We start from the raw sequence: 4,819 nt of genomic DNA on the forward strand, positions 1-4,819 counted from the left end.
TGTAGATAATTTCTCCCAAATATCGTCTTCAAAAATGACTCTCACATTTATGTGGTGTCATCTTTCAAGTGGTATTTTTTATTCTAAAATCAATGTGCATGTTTCCTACAAGTATTCCATACTTGTGTGCACAAATTTAGGGGGAGGTTACTCTACAAGTTGGATGCTTTGAGACTAACACCTTTTCAAGCTTATCATGTGTGTAGTAGTCTCATTGCAAGGAAAATGAAGTCCCCGGAGTTAAGCATCATACTTCAAATATCCACCACCTATTGCAAGTGGTAGAAATCAAATTAGTTTCCACGTGTGGTATTTCTAAACCGATATCATCATGTTGATTTCATTTTGATATTTATATGCTTTCTTCATGCATTATATAGATTAAATTCCCTTGAGCAATAATTTGCCCAATTATGCATTTGCTTTGCCTTCTACTATATGTATGCACATATTTAGGGGGAGCTTAATCTATATAATATGAGAGTCAAATTTTGTGACCTATTCCACTCTACACATGAAGGATCACAAACTTTGACCCTCCCTTGTGCTACTAATGTCTTCTTTTTTTTGGTGTTTGATTCCAAAGGGGGAGAATTTAGAGGACCAAAAGCAAGCATTAATTTGTAGGACCAAAAGCTAGATCATAATTTACAAGTAGTAATGGTCTACAAGTGGTAATGGTCCGAGAAAGAGACGATAGTTGTAAGAGGGAGAATTTGTAGGAAGCAAGGCTTAAATCCATAATGCCACATGGGGACATTTGCAAGGGCAAGATAAGTTTTCATGTGATATCTTTTAGTCTTACAAGTAGTATCTTTTAGCATCATATAACCTTGCCCTTGCATTACATCCTAGCAAGTAGATAGTTTTTTAATTTTCAAATTCCTATTATTTGCTAGCTGTGGGGGTATTAACCCCTATACCCTTACAGCTAGGCTTGGGCCGGCCCGGACCAGGGGGCCTGGCCCACTAGAAGACGACGCGTGGCCCAACCAATCTGCTCAGAGTCCCGCGCAAGGAATCAAGGCAGACTTGGAGATCAAGCAAGATCCTAGTCGGTTAGAATAGGAATCCTTATTCAGCCACTTATGGCAATTGTAACTAGTTAGGATTAGTTTCCAGATCTGTAACCCTACCCCCTAGATTATATAAGGCGGGCAAGGGACCCCTCTCAAAAGACATCTCTCATTGACATACAGCAATATAATCAGACGTAGGACATAGGTATTACGCCTTCACGGCGGCCGAACCTGGATAAAACCTCATGTTTGTCTTGCATCACCATCTTGTTTGTAGCTTACGCATCTGTCTGCCGATAATCTACTACCTTGGGCATACCCCTAGGTAGACTGTCGACCATATTTTGTCGACAGTGGCATGCCAGGTAGGGGGTGTGCATACTGCTCTCTAGACGAACAAGATAGTCATCATCCCCGGTTCCATGGCTACGCCGAACGGCCTCACGTTCACCATCGGCCAGATCACCTGGACCACTGGCTCCGACAACTTCATCACCATGACCACGGAGGAGGCATGGATCCAATCTGCGTTGACCACTGCTTCACCAGCATTAGCTATGGCTCCGACCATGTTGGATCTGGCTCTGGCCACACCAGCATCGTCTTTAGCCACGCTAACAACCCATCGTCCGCTTCCTCGCTACAAAGGGAGGTAGATCGACAACACCGACCTGCTCAACTCTATCGATCGGGTTGGCACCAAGCTTGCTGAAACCCTAGCTCTGGTAGATTCGATTCAAAATCAACCTACCAAGCAGGTAACCACTACCCACAATAGATCTACCCGACTAGCTCGGGCCAGTCGTCCTACACGACTCGGTACGGATCACATGGTCACGTCTACTCCTGAAGGGCGCTTCGTTCATTGCTAACCAGCCCCTGTGATGGGTCTCTGGCTCTCCGAGTGCGAAGCCTCAATGGAGAACTACTAGGCTCAGCCCTACAACCTACAAAACACTTCTTCCAACTACGCGCACAATATACAACGTTGCTCAGATCTCAATAAGGGTTCAGATCGAGGAGTATACCTCAGCCAAAGCCACACAACTTCGTCAACATGGTTCAGATCGAGGAGTATCAAGAAGGGTCGGTCCACACAGTTTAAGAGAGCGGTTCAAGCTCCCTGTCCAGCATCGCATCTATTGGCTCTGTCCACACTGAGCTCCAGCGTTGTGACCACAAAGAAGTTGAATGCAATCTAGATATCCCAGACCACACCCCGGGTTCCCCACGATTCCCATCTTTCCCACCAAGGCAAGGAGACTTGATCAATGTTGTCAGTAATGACGAACCACCGGCAGTTGGCGAAATAGAACAAGAAAGGCTAGCACACAAAGCACGCAATATTGACCGGTTTAATCGTAGACAAGCCGAAGCCGAGGCAGAAGAGGAGGCACAACGCATAAGGTTCCAGCCACGCGATCTCAATAATGCCTTTGATAGGGTAGGGGAAAAGTAGGTCTTCAGGACTCCAAGCACCAATGTAGTTGTTGCTATGGCGACAATGCAACGACTACCCAATACCCCGAAAATCTAGGCAATTCGTGATGATGTACAAGCCTACCTAACGGCTGCTATAGCCCAGACCATAGAGATTGCAAACCAAGCCCGGGCTTTGTCCGTCTCAGTTGAATCAAGCCGCAGTTGCCAATACTCAAGTCACCCATAGTCACCCAACCAATGTGGCTCGTGCAACAACGACCCATCAGACAACCGTCAAGGCAGAAACGGTGGTCATGATGGTGGTCGAGATGACAACCGCCGTAACAACCGGGACGATAATCGACGAGACAACCGCGACAATCGCCATGGTAACCACGGTCACAGGGTCAACCAGGATGGCAATCAGGATCACCGTGACGGCAATAACAATCTCCGCCATTCCCTTGGAGAATGTGATTTGCGCGATCGCATTAACCAAAGAGCCAACAATCATGCATCCCACGAAAGCTATCGCCGTATGGAATATGATACTACCCACGGCCCTCCAGGTTTGAAGCAGTTTACTCCTCACCTTCGCCAAGTCATATGGCCCAAAAACTTCAAGCTCAAAAAACTCCAAAAGTACAATGGCAAGGAGAACCCCGAGTTATGGGTCATGCTCTACGAAATCGCATGCAGATCAGCCATGGCTGACGAGCACGTCATGTCTAATTACTTCCCAGTCGTCGTCATCCATGCAGGCCACCAATGGCTGGTCAGCTTGCCGATGAACTACTTTGATTCTTGGCAAGAGCTCAAGCAAGCATTTATCGACAACTTCATTGCTACTTGCGAACAACCCGACAACAAATATGATCTGCAGCGGATTCAAGATCGCAAAGATGAGCCACTACGCGAGTACGTCCGACGCTTCTCGAAGATGCGCATCAAGGTCCCGTCAATCTTCGACAATGAGGCAATCGAAGCTTTCATCACTGGTCTCCGCTTCCATGATGCCCTAAGGGACAAGCTCCTTCGCAAAAGACCTGAATCGGTCATAGCACTCCTAGCCACTGCTAAAAAATATGCGGATGCCGATGATGCTAAAAAGATAATCATCGAAGAAGCAGCAACGGTTCCATGCTCCGACCACCCCCCACACCATGACGACTACCGCAGCAACCGTGGTTGGAACGACAATTTTGATCGCCACAACCAGCGCAACGATTCTCGCGACCACCGCGACCAGCGTAATCAGTGGCATAATCGCCGTGACGATTACAGGGGCAAGCGTGCTCGGGAAGATGACGGCGAAGTCAACACCGTTAAAAAAGGTGGTGGACGTCGCAACTATGAAGAAGACTACGCCAAAGCATTGAAAGGACCCTGCTAGTTCAATCCCAAGTCAAACCATACCATGGAGAATTGCCATGTTCTCAAATCTATCTACACGCACCAACAGGCTCTGGATACATCCGACAAGCCTAACGACGCAGGGGAGTAGCGTAGCAAGGACAACGATGATGAAGACATAGATTCTCGTCACAAGTACGTCAAGCCAACCAACCATGTCCACACCATCATTGGGGGCAGAGTGTCCATCGAGACTAAATAAGAACGCAAGCTGCTCACCCGCGCTTGCTTGAACATGGCCAATGCCGACAACCTCATCGCCGATCTGTGGCTCCCTCCTTGGTCTCACCGTGAGATCTCCTTCAGCAGAAAGGACCAATGGGCTGCAATACCTAAGCTAGTGCATTTTCCCCTGGTCCTCGATCCTTGTATCAACAAGGTTCAGTTCGATAGAGTGCTGATTGACGGCGGTAGTTCCATCGATATACTGTTCAAGAACAGTTTGCCAGCCCTGAAGATAACCTAGGCTGATCTCAAGCCATATGAGGCACAGTTTTGGGGTGTTCTCCTAGGACAGAGCTCCACACCTCTCGGGCAGATCATGCTACCTATTCAATTTGGTACCCTAGACCACTTCTGCACTGACTACATCAACTTCGTGGTCGCCGACTTCGAAGGCACCTACCATGCTATCCTTGGCCGACCAGCGCTCACCAAGTTCATGGCCATACCTCACTATAGTTATTTGGTGCTCAAGATGCCTACCGAGAAGGGGGTTCTGACTCTCAGAGGCAACTTATATGCAGCTTACACCTACGAGGATGATAGCTTCAAAATAGCAGAGGCTCACGACCTCTCTATTCGCATGGCCGAGACCATGCTCGACGCCAAGCAGACCCCAACCGACCACCTAGAGACCCCAGAGCTAGAGGCCCCACGTAAGAACATCAAGTCCAAAGAGCACAAAGCAATCTAGCTGGTTGACAGTGATCCTAGCAAAACGGCCCTTATTGGGGCCAACCTGG

Source organism: Miscanthus floridulus, chromosome 5 (assembly GCF_019320115.1).
Source record: "Miscanthus floridulus cultivar M001 chromosome 5, ASM1932011v1, whole genome shotgun sequence".
Taxonomy (NCBI): domain Eukaryota; kingdom Viridiplantae; phylum Streptophyta; class Magnoliopsida; order Poales; family Poaceae; genus Miscanthus; species Miscanthus floridulus.